The 15,799-nt window shown below is 44.5% G+C and overlaps 1 protein-coding gene across 4 annotated transcripts in view; it reads left to right on the top strand.

Annotated features, from left to right (window-relative positions):
- Positions 1 to 15,799, top strand: part of TESPA1 (thymocyte expressed, positive selection associated 1) — a 41,055-nt gene that overhangs the window by 1,073 nt on the left and 24,183 nt on the right. The window contains exons 1-4 of one of the 4 annotated variants that reach the window (XM_042946773.1): positions 139 to 242; positions 1,394 to 1,675; positions 9,920 to 9,997; positions 14,584 to 14,660. The gene's annotated coding sequence lies outside the window, so the exon portion shown is untranslated. Of the gene's footprint in view, positions 1 to 138; positions 243 to 1,393; positions 1,676 to 9,919; positions 9,998 to 14,583; positions 14,661 to 15,799 lie in introns of those variants that run through there. The other 3 variants (XM_042946775.1, XM_042946772.1, XM_042946774.1) reach the window with 3 other exon arrangements.

Here is a 15,799-nt window from a genome sequence, read left to right as displayed (position 1 = left end):
CTTAACCCCTAGTGCCTCAGAATGTGATCTTGTTAGAGAATAGGTCATCAGTGAAGTTAAAATGAGGTCATACTGGAATGGGGTGGGGCCCTATCCAGTATGACTAGTGTCAATAGGAGAAGACCATGTGAAGACAGAGACATACAGGGAGAATGTCATGTGAACACAGAGGATGGAAAAGATGCCTATATAGGCCAAGGAATATATAGGAATGTCAAAGATTGCTAGCAAACCACCAAAAGGTAAGAAGGGGGAAAACAAATTCCCCTCCTCACTCAGGGGGAGCATAGCCTGACCGACATCTCAAGATTGGCCTTCTAGCCTCCAGAGCTGTAAGACAATAAATTCTGTTGTGTTAAGTCACCCAGTTTTTAGTATATGTTTACAGCATCCCCAGGAAACCAATATAGTGTTCCTCCTCTTCCACGCTCTCGTGATACCCTCTTTTTAACATTAGCCTATTTTCCTCTAGACTGAATTCCTCAAGGGGAAGGACTCTCTTATTTGTCTATGCTGGGCCATGTCTAGAATAGTGCTCCATACAGAAAAGGACTAAAAGCATATGTGCTGAATCAGCAAATAAATGAATGAAGAGGAAAAGGAGACTGGTGACTCTATGGGGAAACATGGAGATCCAGTCCAAGGGCTTTGTTCTTTTCTTTTCTTTTCTTTTCTTTTCTTTTCTTTTCCTTTCTTTTCTTTTCCTTTTAGCAACCCCACTGCCAGAATTTTTCCATTTATATCTTTGGAAATCTTAGCTTCTTCTTTAAATGCACCTAGAAAGGAAATGGTCATCAAGAATGGGACAGTTACGTGTGGGAGGGATTATTGCAAGCCAATTTGAAGAGGAAAGTTAATGCAAAGGAAGGGGCCCTAACTAGAGCAGCTCAGGTCTTTGAGAAGGAGAGTTGTTCTCCCTGAGTAAAGAAGGCATGAATTTGGGGCCCAGAAAGATCCAGAGATAAAACATTCCTCTACTTCCTAAGACTCATCCTTCTAGCTACTCCTTTTTGTCTTATCCCATATGCTTGCAGGTCACAAATCTGTTGTACCTTTCTTCCCTCGAGATCCCTTATCTCCCTTCCCAGAATTCCTGTCCTGTTGTAGTTTCTGAGCAATTTTTCAGAACTTCACTCCAGTGACCTTTTTAATAATGCTTTTTCTGATTCCTATCCCAAGCCTCTTGCACCATTACTGCACCCTCACATATCTCTTAAAGGACCTATCTGCACATCTACATATATTTAAACCAATCATGAGGCCCTCCTCTCCTTCAAAACAGAAATTATGTCTTTACATTCTTTAACATCCATCTCACTAGGAGGCATGTTGGTGGAATAAAGAAATGAAGGCCAGGTAAACTTTGCCCTAAGAAAATCGCAACTCTTCTTAGGTTGCAGGCATGAATAACGGAAGAAAAGCATTGGAACCTAGGCTACAAAACAATACTCTGTAAGGGGACTAGCATTCTTTCCCACATGCGACAGAACTCAGAACTCAAAGCATCGGCAGCAATCGTGGCAGGACAAGCGGCAAAGCATATTTGCAGGAAAGACCTTGGAGTCGGGCAGGATGGAAGGAGCAGCAAAGATAACAGTAGAATCTCATTCCTGAGAACGAGTTCCATATCCTTCTCTCTCTCTTGGCCCAATGACGGTGGCCAGGCACAGTGGAGGTAGGCAGCAGAGTGGATGGGATTTAGGAAGGTCCCTTTGAGTAAAACTCTCTTCTCTCATTCTAGTCTAATCTAATTCAAGGGGCCCAGATTGGCTGGGGAGGACAAAACCATCCAGGCAAGAAGAGGCAAATATCCTCAGCAAATATTGGCGATGCTCATTTGCTCTTCACTGGCCCAGTACCCCAAAGGTGGGGGAAGAGAATTCCAGGCCAGAAAATATAATTAGTCAGCCTGCTGGTTTGGGCTCTAATTTAATCTGGGCAGCTGTGCCAGGAGCCTGTATTAGCATGACACTGGGAGGCGGAGAATATAATTACGGAGCAATAGAGAAGGGGAGGTGAGGTGGGATGGTGACCCCCATTTGTGCCCGCGTCCAGGATGGGGGGGAGGGGAGGGTGATGTCAAGGGGGAGTGTGGATTCCCCTGAGAGAAGGGAATAGGAAATAGGCTTCTGTCAGTGGATGGATGGCAACTTTAATTTGGCTTTTGAGAAATTATGTGTGTGGTGTGCAGGATGTGTGTGTGTGTGTGTGTGTGTGTGTGTGTGTGTGTGTGTGTGTGTTGGTGTTGGTGTGTTGGGGGGACAGGGCTTTGTAGCTAGGGGCTAGTCCACTCTGCATGACAAAGGTGAGTCTGAAAGTTGATGGATGGCCTTGGTTACCTTGGAGGGGACAGATGGGAGGGGGATGTTGGAGCAGGTTAGGGCTGAGTTCTGGACAAACCCTTAGATACTTTTTCAGTGGGCTCATCTAAATGGGTTAAGCAGAGTAAAGATTTTAAATCTGCACACTCATTACCTCCCTTTTGCCTTTGGCAAAAGAAATGTTATTAAAAGAATACTTCTTAGGGAATGTCATTCATAGCAAAAAGGGACCAGCTACTAATTTTACTTCTAGGGAGTTAACTTTGTGCTGGGCTGTGGGTTAAGCAGTTTATACTTTATTACGTAGTCTGTATAAAGCTCCACAAGGTATTTGGTATTATAATCCCCACTGAACAACTGAGGAAACCGAGCCTCAGAGAAGTTGAATAAGATGCCCACAGCCACACAGCTAGTAAGTGTTGAAGGTGCAATAGAAATCAGGCCTGTCTGACTCTGGATTCTAGGCTGCTAACCAGCTACAAACTAACATCAGTTGTGAGTTACTATCACAATTGGAAATAGAACTTGGCTCTCCCACAACACTGCCTTTCTGCACAGAGGACTTATGGGGGAAAGAGGAAGATATCATCTGCCAGGGTAAGAACTGGATGTATTAGAGAAGTAGAAACAAAAGCCGTTTTCCTCATCCTCAACCCAATGCTTTGGTCAGTGGAAATAAGAATGTGATAGTAACCGCTTAATTCTTTGCTCACTTGGTGTGCACTGAGTGATATGCCCTCTCATTTCACACCTACGGCATTTGGAGGTCCCAAATGTCTCTCACTGTCCCATATCATGTGAGGAGACGTAGGCTTCTGGATTCCAGCACTTGCCCAAATGCAAGTGGCTGACTCATGACAGGGCAGGGGTTCACATCTGGACAGCCCACTCTCTTAATCCCTGTCTCACTGTGAGCCACACTCGTCCTTCAGGCGTCATTGCCTTGGATGAGGGAGTGTGGGGCAGCCTGACCTGCCCTCCGCCCCAGGTGGGATGTGTGTGATATTCCTCAGGCACTCCTGGCTGCCCAAGAACAAAGGAAAGGAAAGAAAACAAATGGTTAACTGATAAAGATCACAGTCCTGCAGGACAAGAGTCTCCCTCAGTTTACAAATGTCTTAGTAAATTACAAGAAATAGACAATCTTATCAATAGCCTAATCTCCAGAAACCTATGGACTCCGTTTCCTGGAGCCCCTTAGCATCACCCTCCCCTCCATAGTGATGTGGGGAACAAAGGCAAGAAGGAAATGGCAGGTAAAATTAAATTTCCTTATAACCTGCAGCCCGTTGACAAATACCTGAGGCAAATACGGAGTACAACATTTCTCCTGGAACCTCCTACCCTCCTAATGTTAATAATGCTTTGCCACAGAGAAAAACAACCTTAGCTTGACAACTGCAAGGCCTCAGGTATCTTAAGAGTCCTCTTTAGCATATCACCAGTCCCTCGAGAGACCTCCCATTTGACTTTAGTTCCCCCACCTCCATAGTATATAACCAAGCCTTTCTTCACAACCCCAGTGCCGCTCTTTCTGCCCACGGGTTCTGTCCCAATACTTTAATAAAATCACCTTTTTGCACCAAAGACATCTTCAAGAATTCCTTCTTGGCCGTCAGGTCTGAACCCCACCCCCATCACCCAAAAAACCTCATCACCATCCTTCCCTCTGTGTCCATGATGGAGCTGTGAGGCCTATCCACCCCAAGAAGTGACCTGAAACTTCAAAGATCCATAGAAATCTTCCTTAATTTCAAGCCTCAACACGTACAAATCACATTTCAGCCTGTTGTTTGAGGGAATAGGACAACCTACAGCTGTAGCAGGGATCTCAGAGTTAACTTTTCCTGTGGCTTTTAGCCTTTTCCACTACCCTGTGAGGACCTGCAAAACTGTTCTGTCGTGTCCTAGGGTCCTCTGGTCTTACAAAAAAAATGGGGAGGGAGCACAGAGAGGCCTGGTTCTTCATTTTCTTTTGGTTCCATTACTCTTTCAGCTCTCTTTTTTCCTAAGCAAAGACCTCCCTCCAGGGCCTTGAAAGCCACTGGGAGTAAGAAGGGAGAGCAGCCAGCTTCCTCCTCCCAAAGGAGGAAGGGAGGGAGGCTCTGCTCCCAGGGTGTCTGGACAACAGGGTTAGCCAGAGGAGATGGCCCTCCCTGCCTGCCTGTCCTGCTTGCTCAGCTGCTCAGCATCTGCCCTGCACCCAGGAGTGGGGCTTCTCTAGGGCCCCTGCCAATCTCCTGGGCTCTGGCAGAAGGAGCCGGAAAGGGCGCAGATGGGTCCTGTATCCTGAAGCCTGCGGGCGCTGTGGGGCGGCTCCATGGTCCATGTCCAAGAAGCCAGAAAAGACGTCTTGATTTCACAGATCTCCCTACCCTTGACATCCTCCACTTGTATAGCTTTTATTCCCTATATCCCCTCTTTTACTCTCCAAAATCCTCCCGGCCTCCTCAAAAGAGGGCACATGCTATCATTAGAAAAAGCTTTGGGCCGAAGGTCAAAAAAGCTTGGTTTTGCCCCTCGTTGTGTGGGCAAATCTTCATCTATAAAATGAGACAAATGGTATCTGCTCTGTGTTTCTCACAAAGCTGGGAGCAGGGGAGGAAAGGCCTGTGAAGACGCGGTTATGTCAGCTACTGAGACGATGACAAGGGTTGCCCTTAGTATTGCCACCACAGCGAGGGGAGTTACAGAGCAGCAGAAGTCTCAGAATGAGACCCACCAGGCGTGAAATCCGGGCCTCCTACTGACACCGCTAGAGCTCATTTTCTTCATCTGTCTATTGGGGATAAGATTCTCTGCCTTGAAGGGTTGCCATGAGGTTCAGCAAGGGGATGGATAGGACGGTAGTGAGAGCTTGATACGTGGCTGTCCTCTCCCAGATTACAATGTTTCCCACATCCAAGCCAAGGCTGTAGGGCCCTGCACTAGGGCTGTGTGGGCTGGACCTTGCATAAAAGTGAAAGGAACAGCTTTGAATCCAAATGACAGCCCTGCCTTAGTTTAAAGCTAGGTTCTCTTTTCTGCTTATTATGGATCTTTCATAAGAAATACAATTGCTGAGAAGTCTGTTTTGCTTGCTGTTTGCTACGAGCATTGTGAGACCTTTCCTGATTGTAACCCGCTGTGTAGTAGAATGGGCTGTAAAACTTCCTAAATGTAGTCTGATATGTAATGGAATGAGTGATTTTACATAAACTAACCGGCATTTCTCGCTTCTGTAAACCTGCTTGCTTAGCACATTCCTCACCTACCCCCTTCCCCCTTTCTTCCTCCCGCCACAAGTAATGGACAAAGCCTTCCCACCAAAGGACAGACAAAGGACGCCCAATCAGAGAACAACAAATGTCCTTACTTTAAAATCAACTAATCAGGCCCCTCATAATTTGAAACCTCCCCTGTGCTATTTGTCTCTGTCTATAAAAACACTATACCAACCCTGATCGTGGCCTCTTGCGTCACCGGCGACGAGTGCGCAGAGGACCAGGTTCGAACCTGCAATAAAGGACCCTTGCCGCTTGGCTTTGACTTACGACTCTGGTGATCTTTTGTGGGAGGTTTAGGGACTTCAGGCATTACAAAAAGTGCCTCCCCAAGGAACCAAATACAACCAAGGTGCATGCTCTGAGACCTGCCTGTACTGGCCGGGAGGAAAGGTGTCTTTTTTTTGCCTGTCCCCCAAATCTACCGAGATTGTGATGTGCTAGACTCGAGCATAAAGGTTTCCTGAAGCGGGTTAGGACTCCAGTACCAGAGTTTCAGGCAGAAGGAGTATGATGCACAGGAGTTACAGTAAAATCACACACACACACACACACACACACACACACACGCACGCATGCATAAACACAGCTTCCAGAATGAGATTTCTAAGCATGCTTCTGCTTACATCTTGCTGCACTCAATATAGTTTTGATATCTTTCTGACACTCCCCTGTTAAGAAAATGAAATACTAAAGCTAGGAGGTGAGAGCTTTGATCACGAATAGGGTGTTTACGTAGTCCTCAAATAGTTAGGAGGACTTCATAATTTTAAAACATTATAATTTTACAATAAAAAAAACCCAGAAAGTAGCATCTTATGTTACCAATAATGGGAAAACTGATACCGTGTGCTTCCCGATGTGATGCGCTGAGGATACAAGGCACATACAGACTCCTGACGAAATCGTCTCACCCGAATTTAGTCACATGAAACTGCAAGCAAACCAAATTGAGAGATGCTCTACAAAAGAGAAGGACTATCCTGTTTAAATGTCAGTGTCTTGAAAGAGAAAGGAAAGCTGAGGAACAGTTCCCAATTAGAGGAGACAAGAGACATGGAAATTAAGTGCACTTTGTGATTCTACACATTATTAGGAGAATAACGAAATCTGAACTAAGTCTGTAGATTAGATAATAATATTGTATCCATCTTAAATTTCCTGACTTTGATCATTGTGCCATGGTCGTGAGAAATCATTGTTTTCAGGTCAGGGTAAGGGGGCATAACACCTGCCAATTACTCGCAAAAAATTCAGAAAACTAGGCAGTGTGATAAAGCAAAAATATTAACCCTTGTAAATCAAAGGGACAGTTGCACCAGAGTTCTCTTTACTCTTCTTCCATAAGTTTGAAATTATTCCAAAAGAGTAGTTCACAAAATAAAACAAAATTCAAACCCAGAAACGTGACATTCAAGGATTTCTTACATGTCACCTAAAACTAACTGAACAGTCTTCTGTTCCATTCATTGTCATGCAACTCACATGTAGCCACCTTGAGCCGCTTGATTTTTCCCAAACAAACCCTGTATTTTCTACCTTGCTATTCATGCTCACTCAGATCTCTCTGCCAGCACAGGCTTCTTTTTACTCCATGAACGTTTGAAATCCTATCCAACCCTGGACATCCTTAATAAAAATTACCCAATATTGAGGAAGAAACCCTCAATAGCCCCTAAATCCATCCAGTCTGCTGGGTTAATTCCTAGGTCTGGGTTAAGTCAACCTTCCCAGCAGTGGGCTAGTCTCAGATACCACGGGGGAAACCACAGGAGGAATTCAGAGCCTGGGTGTAGGCTGCCACCTGGTGGTCATTAGGAATACATTCGCTTGAAGAATTCCGTCAGCCAGTTTGTAGGGAAGTCAGGACACGTTCTCCGTGGCGCCTCATTCAGTTCATCTGAGGGTTATAAAATCCACTTTACGGTTTGTTTGAGACTAGAGTTAAGATCTGTTTATTGTTTTTCACAGAATATTCACTCAATAAATGATAGCTATTATAATTAGAAACAAAATAGTATACTGTAGAAACCATTTATTTTTCACGTTTTCATTTTGTGGTTAAGGAGCATGAAATCCAGGAAAGATGCAGAGCAAAGCCTACAAGACAGATTTGTTGACTCCTGACTTCTTTACCAAATGTAGGTCAAGAAGAAACAAGTTCATTATGAGCATGGCAAAAACTATAATAGGGAATCAAAGAACACTTTGAGTGGTCTAAATCTTTCATGCTCATCCTCTCATGTACTTCTTTTTTTTTTTTTTTAAGTTTATTTTTTATTTTTGAGAGAGAGAGAGAGAGAGCACGCAAGCAGGGGAGGGGCAGAGAGAGAGAGAGAGAGAGGGAGAATCCCAAGCAGGCTCTGCACTGTCAGTACAGAGCCCAAGGCTGGGACTCAAACTCAAGAACCATGAGATCATGATCTGAGCCGAAACCAAGAGTTGGACAGTAGGACGCTTAACTGACTGAGCCATCCAGGCGAGGACTGAGGCCCTACTTCATGTACTTCTACCTTCTAAGGTCAGCCTGGCAAGCTGCTAGCTCCACGTGGGTAAGAACAGGAGGGGACTCCAGAGGTGGGAGGGAAGAGAAGGACGGTCCTGTTAGGAGTTGCTGCCCCAGGGAAGGAGGCCATGTTTCCTCCCGTGAGGTACACCACAGCATTCGGGGTGGTTATACTTCACTTTCACTTTCTCTTCAGTGTGAACCTGTTCCTTTCATATTCTCTTCCCTCTAGTTCAGTGTCCCTTTCTTCTCCACCTCTTCCTGCTTTTCTCTAAACCTAACAAAGGGTTCTCTCCTTGGTGCCAAGACTCCTACACAGACCAGGGGCTGGGGTTAACACACATGCCATTTCCCCCTCCTGTAGCTCTCCCTCTGATCAGCAGATGACGGTTATCCCACTTCCTGTGATCAACTGACAAAACACTGATGCAAGGGTACAATGTCTTTCCAGAAATCCTGGGTTGTTCTTCCCCAGTCCATCACTGGGTTCTACTCCACACCCTCTCCTGCCCCTATGTCTGCTCCACTCTCTAGTCCACTGTGGCTGGGGAATAGTTAGACTTTGGTGGGATGGCCTCAGAGCCTCAGGGCTTCCCTTTTATAGAGATGAGAGAAGGACGCAGGCTTAAGAAAGAGCCACCCTCCCTCCAATCTATTAACCTCCTACCCCATCTCACTATAACCCAAGTGCTCATGCTCTACTTCTGCCCCTGACCCCACACTCACCCTACGTTTTTTCCCCTTACACCAAATCTCCAGCAACCCCCAAATTCTACCTGCTGTTGTGGCTTTTAATGCCTATCCCTTTAAAGATTTTAGAGTGCTGGACACAAAGACCCCAGTTTTAAGTTCCTCAAATCCATGAGGTCACTAACCTCCTGGCACTTATCCCATAATTTCTTCAGGGTTCAGCCCACCTTAGATGCTATTTGACTCAAAAAACATTATATTGCTTTTCTGTCATCCCCTCTTTATTTTCCCACCACCAATGAATGATATCATCGTCATGAGTGTCTGCTTTGTACCAGGTACCTGTATAGACAGGAACCCTACTAGAAGTCCTCTTTTCTTCTAGAAAGGGAGACCAAGATGAAAATTATTCCACATTTTTTTCCCTCAAGTGCATGGGTCTGACCTAGCCCCAAAAGAAGCCTGACTCTCATCCTAGTACATCCCCAGATCCTTCCCCCTCCACTGCTCTTACACTCTATATTATGGGTCCCAGGATCTGTCCTTCTCAACAGGCTTGTAAAACACTGAGTATTCACTATGTGAGTCACACTTGAAACCCAGTGAGGCCCTGTGCTTCTAAACTAAACAGGCTTGATCAGAAGAAAGATAGAACATAGCTCACCAGACAGTCAAACAATCTTGAGCTCAAACCATCTGAGTATGATGAAACACGTGAGTGTCACTATTTAATCTAGAGAAGACAGAACTGTAGTGGCTGTAGTGGACAACTTTCCCAAAAGTAATTTCCTTGGGATGCTCCTCAAAAAATAATCATGTATGTAATATATATATTATATTTGGGAACTACAAACTCTCTCTCCTTCTAGGAAAGTCACATTTCCATCACTTATTAAAAACTTCAAGGAGGTGTGCCTTACAGTCAAGTTTGTCTTTTGTTAACCACGTGTTTCCCCAAATTATTAGATTAGCCTGGAAGTAAGCCCTCTAATGGATAGCATTTTATATTGTCTCTTTTCATATCCTCCTGGATCTAGCTTATTTCTGGCACTACCCAGTATGAATAGATTTATAATTTCAGATCTCTGAAGGAATATACTCTACAGAGGCCTGTAACAGATTGTTCTCCCATTCTGTAGGACTTATAAACAAGGAAGATAGAGCAAGACAGAAGGAAGGACTTCCCTGCAATTGAGTTGAGCGATTCAGGAGGATGGGTATGTTAGAAAAGTTAGCAAAGCCCATTTCTTGGAACCCTTAACTCCCAGAACATAGAAGCAAAGAGAAGGAGACGATGACCCTGGTCTGGTGGACCCTTTTGTGTCTGAAGAAAGTTTAGAAAACCCTTGATTAGTTGAACCATCGCTTTCTCCCCTAAGATTCCATCCACTGTCCCCACTTTTGAGCCTTTGCTATGGTAAGGAGACAAACTCACTCTAACTCCCCCATCAGCAATTTGAAGGAATGGGACTCAGTGAAGAATGGGCATTTGACTCAGTGAAGAATGGGCGTTTGCAAAGCCATACATCTGAGAAAGAAGAAAGCTGACGTCTGAAATGGAAGCAGGTCACTTGCATCTGGGCCTGGGAGGAGGGGCTGTGAGCCACAGCTTCTCCGTCATGGGACAACCTCTCTGAGCAGCCTTCCTGGCTCTGTCCTGGGTCTGGCTGGGCACCCTGCCAGCTGAGCTCTCAATTCGGCAGCTTCAGAACTCACTCCCAGCTCCAGTTCGGCTGTTTGAGGGGTGCATCGGTGTTCAGAAACTGTTCTGACTTATCACTGCTACCAGGCTACCTATCTGGGGGATAATATCCTTCGTGAGCAATTTTTACTTGGCTTTTCAATGGACAAGAGTTGTTTTCTAATGTATTCTCTATTACCTTTACAATAACTTCTTTTTTTTAATTTTATTTTTTTTTTTTTTTTTTTTTTTTTTTTTTTTTTTTTTAAATTTTTTTTTCAACGTTTTTTTATTTATTTTTGGGACAGAGAGAGACAGAGCATGAACGGGGGAGGGGCAGAGAGAGAGGGAGACACAGAATCGGAAACAGGCTCCAGGCTCCGAGCCATCGGCCCAGAGCCTGACGCGGGGCTCGAACTCACGGACCGCGAGATCGTGACCTGGCTGAAGTCGGAGGCTTAACCGACTGCGCCACCCAGGCGCCCCTCTTTTTTTTAATTTTAAAGAATTTTTTTAACTTTTTTTTCTTTTTTGAGAGAGAGAGAGAGAGAGAGAGAGACAGAGCACGAGTGGGGGAGGGGCAGAGAGTGTGGAAGACACAGAATCCCAAGCAGGCTCCAAGCTCTGAGCTGTCAGCACAGAGCCTGATGCAGGGCTTGAACCCACTGACCTAGGGATCATGACCTCAGCCAAAGTCAGATGCTCAACTGACTGAGCCGCCCAGGTGCCCCCCTTTTTTTAATTTCAGAGAGAGAGGGTATTCAAGTTGGGGAGAGGGCCAGAGGAGGAGGAGGAGAGAGAGAGAGAGAGAGAGAGAGAGAGAGAGAGAGAGAGAGAAGGAATTTTAAGCAGGTTCCATGCTCAGTGTAGAGCCTGACACGGGCTCGGATCATGGGCAGGGATGGTGACCTGAGCCGAAATCAAAAGTCAGACTCTCAACCGACTGAGGCACCCAGGTGCCCCTATAATGATTTCTTACCAAAAGTCTGTCATTTAATATTTTCATTTTCCACAATTAACCTCATGTGATCATATGAGAGAAAAGAACACTCGTGTGGATAGATATCGTAGATTTCTAGAGGCAAGAGAATCTTTGACATATTTCCATATTTTTCACAAGAGGAAAATTGATGTCAGTGAAATTAAGTAACAATCATACAGCTAGTGTTAAAGTTGAGGGTCCCTTCTATTCCCAGTCTCAGTGTTTATACTGAATCCCTTAACGCAGGAGGGAGAGCGCCCAGAGTGACAAACTGGCCATGGAATGAGGCGCTAATCTGCTGAATTGCATAGGCATTATGTGTCGCTTCATTTAGTATAAGGGTTTTTATTTTTAATCAAGGGCGGAACGAGCAAAACATCATTTAAAAAGACCCTGAAGTCCTGGACTGCATGTAGCACCCAAGGGGCAATTGGTTTTCAGAATGCACGTGTGATATATGATCAGAGCATGTTACAGTGTCAGAGATATCCGGGCACTTCATGTTTGCAAAGGACGGAGGAAGAGTAGATGAGAGAGAGAGAGAGAGAAAGAGAGAGAGGGAAAGGGAATTAGCCAACAACTGAGAAAGAAGGTCATCACGTCCGCACTTCCTTCTCTTCCTAGGAATCCCGTGGCTTCCAGCCACCGCTGGTGAAAAAGAAAATATTCTTTAAAAAATCACACAAAATAGCAATTTTCTTTTTTAATTAACAAAAAAAATCTCTAGAAATTGGCTTGAGAAATGGTTTATTTAAGAAATGAAGCGATGTTGGTGTATACAGACATACGGCTTGCTGAATATAGTGAAAACGGTATTAAAGACCTAGGAAAACATAGCTGCAACTTGAGCATTTGTGCTGGGTCATTATCCTATGTTCCTTTATTCCTATAGCTTTGCAACCCCTCCTTTAAGGAACGTTGTCTGCATTTTGCAGACAAGGAAGTTGAGGCCTTAATTAATGTGTGCGGGAGTGCAAAGACCCCTAGTGCCGGAGTCTGATACCAAAGCCTGCTCTCCTAACTGTGACACTACCAGTGTGTATCAGAATGCAAACATTTTTGCCGGGACAATCAATTGTTCCTTATGCGGGAAAGTCCTGTACCTTCAAAGACATTTAGCATCTTTGGCCCTCAGGCACTGAAAACCAGGAGCAGCTTGACGGTCACTCTGAAAATTAAAATGCCCTTCCATATTTATGCACTGCCTGTAGAAGTACCCCAACTGTTAAGGAAAAAATTGCATTTCAGAAACAGGGTTAAAAAGAATTTTTTTTTAAATATGAAATTTATTGTCAAATTGGTTTCCATACAACACCCAGTGCTCATCCCAACAGGTGCCCTCCTCAATACCCATCACTCACCTCCCTGAACTTCCACTGGTTTATGGGGCACCTGGGTGGCTCAGTCAGTTAAGCTTCCGACTTCGGCTCAGGTCATGATCTCACAGCTCATGAGTTCGAGCCCGGCGTCGAGCTCTGTGCTGACAGCTCGGAGCCTGGAGCCCGCTTCCGATTCTGTGTCTCCCTCTCTCCCTGCCCCTCCCCTGCTCACATTCTGTCTCTCTCTCTCTCTCAAAAATAAATAAACATTAAAAAAAAATTTTTTTTAAAGCTTCCACTGGTTTAGTTTTTGTAGTTAATAGTGTAGAATAGTGATAAAGAGACCAAGGGAATGCTGAGTTTGAGTTTGTTTTTTTTTTTTTACTTGTTGACCTTGAAGGAATTCTCAAAAAGCACCCTACTATCGTACTGGAAAATGTATTTGACATTTTCATCCCTACATGTAAAAAAAAATGTGTTTGTGTATGTGTGTATTTGTGTATGTGTGTATTTGAAAGAAAAACAGAGAGAATTATTATTTTACTCATATTACCCTTGAAGAAAATAATGTTTAGAGAACTTAATTTGATGATCAAGAATTTTATTTTGGCTTCTTCCCACCACACTATAGCTATACTGTGGATAGCCAAAGAGTCGTCCTCTTCGCAATTGGAAATGGAGTTTAGGAACACGGTAAAAAGAGATGAACCTGTGGTGACAGCCATAAAATTTGAAAGAAGAGAATGGGGAAATGAAAGAAAGAAGAGAATGGGGAAATGAAAGAAAGAAAAGAACAGATATGTGAAAATCAGTCACACTTAGTACATTCAAGATATACCCCGTACAAGGGTATTGTGATAAATATTTGTAAATAAATGCTACAAGGAAGGAAACAGTTGGGTAAGAGGGATGGGAGATGGCTGGAACGGTAGACATCAAGCGAAGAGAGAGGAAGCAGTCTTGGCAGATGTTGGAGAAGTGGAGCGAGGGCTGGTCCACAATGCTGAATGCTAGTCCAGGGTGGCAACGATTGGGGATGGAGGCAAACTTCTCAGAGTTTAAGAAAGCTTCTTGGAACTGAAAGCCAATGAACTGGAGACATCTCTAGGATGTGACAGTGTTTTAAAACTTCACCTTTAAAAATTCCTTGGGAAAGCAATCATTTCTTTATAAAAAAAAAAAAAAGTAAGAAAGAAAAGAAAGAAAAACTTTAAAGGGATTTGAACATAAAAGCAAAAGGCTAAGAAGCCAACCCCAAAAGAAGTTGCCTACGACGGCATGCAGTATTTGAAAACAAGCTTCTAGAGAATTTACCAGAGTGTGAAAGAGTTATGCAAACCGATCAATTTTGGCTTAGAGCGGTCTCAAGTGTGTTATAGGGCTGTGAGCATTTTCTCTGAGATACGTATGAGCGAACTTTCAGACACTCCTCCTCCTGGGGACAGCAAGCTTTATCACAGTAATGAGATTCCAGTTACATGGTAGGAAGACTCCCATGCACATGTTATTAAATAGGCTGTGCCTTTCCCTTAACAGGAAAAGATCTCTTGTTTTGGAAAGAGCAAGGCAGCACTCAGACAGGAAGGGCTCCTTAGTGCTGAGCTCAGTGACTTCAGATCTTTTGTTCTTCAGTCTCCAGAGCTAGAGCAAAGGATGTGGCTGGGGTAGGAGGCGGGGACTGTGTGTGTGTGTGTGTGTGTGTGTGTGTGTGTGTGTTTTCTCATTTCCGCTTCCCCTTTCTGGGCTGGCAACAGCAATTTCATGAGGACAGAGAGAAAGGTACAACATACAATATGATACTTTGTCACTGTCCTCACTCAGGTCCCCATACCTGGGAAGGGCTTGGCCGGGCTTTGACAACCGCTTTGCCTCACACGCTGCTCTCTACCAGCAGACAGGTGAGTATAATTTCCACCTCAATTTTAAGATGATACTGATTTGGGATGGTGCTGGGAGATAGGAAGCAGGTAGGAGAGAAATCACATTGCCAAGAAAAGGGAAAAGTCAGGAGCAAATTTCCCACATTCTCGACTTCAACCTTAAAAAATTCATCACTACCTCGCGGAACAAAACATCCCTTTTTTTTTTTTTCTTCCCTCCTCCTATTCCCAGAAAGGTACTCTGTGTCGGGTCACAAAACATGGGTTCTTCTGATGGCCTGAAGTAATATTTAAGAATTTTTTTACCTTTCTCACCTGGGAAGTCCCTCTCTGTGTCTTGCTGTACTCCCTCGTGCTGTAATTCCAATCTGATCCTTACTTTGAAAGGTTCTCAAGGAGAAGAGTTTCTCAACTTCCCTGTAGGTTCCATTCCAGCTCCCATAACGGTGAACAAGTGGGAATCTCTAGCTGAAATTAATGTTGCTTTTGCAGATGTAACTACTTTCCTCAGAAGCTGCAGAAGAAAGCTGGTGAAGAGATAAACTGTAGCAAGATATACGGGGATTAGATACGAGGGAGAATTCACACCATCGGACAATGCCAGGCCAATTCAATGGGAAGGTTCTAGAAAGATAACCACCTGTGAGGGTTGTTTTCCAGACTGTCCATCTCAGAGATGGATCTGTGGATATGTTGACCACTTAATGACTTACCTTATGTGGGATGGGGGGTCTGTGCTCCATGACTTACCTCATCTGGGATGGGGGGTGGTCTGTGATCCTCCAGCACCCTTTGTCTTATAGGCAGCCAGGCTGAGCATGTCACTCCCTACATGAGTTTGGGGGAAGGTAAAGGAGTGGAAAGATCCTTGCACTGGGGTTTTCCCAGGCCCCCGCTATGCTCCTGCACTTTCCAGTGGGTGGTGAAGAGGCGGGTCCCCAACATAGAACAAGGACAAGAGAAAAGAGCCCCACAGAAATGGTTTGATAAGATCATGAGGATTTATGAGTACTGGTGACTCTGTCTATCACAAATGACTGCCTGTCTAGGCAAGGGGACTTTTTAGACAGTATGTGGGAGGCTGAGGATAGGAGGTTGGAGGTTGGAGGTTGGAGGCTTTCAACTTGTGTGTCCAAGCTTACAGACTTAAGGGTTGT

Source organism: Panthera leo, chromosome B4 (assembly GCF_018350215.1).
Source record: "Panthera leo isolate Ple1 chromosome B4, P.leo_Ple1_pat1.1, whole genome shotgun sequence".
NCBI lineage: Eukaryota > Metazoa > Chordata > Mammalia > Carnivora > Felidae > Panthera > Panthera leo.
This window is presented reverse-complemented; position numbering and strand designations above follow the sequence as displayed.